Source organism: Anomalospiza imberbis, chromosome 1, assembly GCF_031753505.1.
Source record: "Anomalospiza imberbis isolate Cuckoo-Finch-1a 21T00152 chromosome 1, ASM3175350v1, whole genome shotgun sequence".
Taxonomy (NCBI): domain Eukaryota; kingdom Metazoa; phylum Chordata; class Aves; order Passeriformes; family Viduidae; genus Anomalospiza; species Anomalospiza imberbis.
Window position 1 is genome coordinate 11782130 of NC_089681.1, and position 283 is coordinate 11782412.

The window sequence follows — 283 nt, forward strand, 5'->3', positions numbered from 1 at the left end:
GTTAGTGTCTTCAGAGATTTGATACAGAAGTGAAAAATGCAGCAAAGAGCCTGAGGAGGAGGGAAGGGAGGGAAAGATATCTTTGTCTTGTAGCAAGGTCAGAAATACCTTCATTACAAGAGCATCCAAAGCTCATGTCTGCTGCTGTCTGTATCTTTAACTCCAGCTTTAACACTCTGCCTGTATTTAGTACCACATTCCAAGTTATGGGCTGATATGAACTGCCTGCACAAGCTGGCAGCGAGGTGTCAGTGTGCTAGAGAAGAGCAGTGTGCCAGAAAAA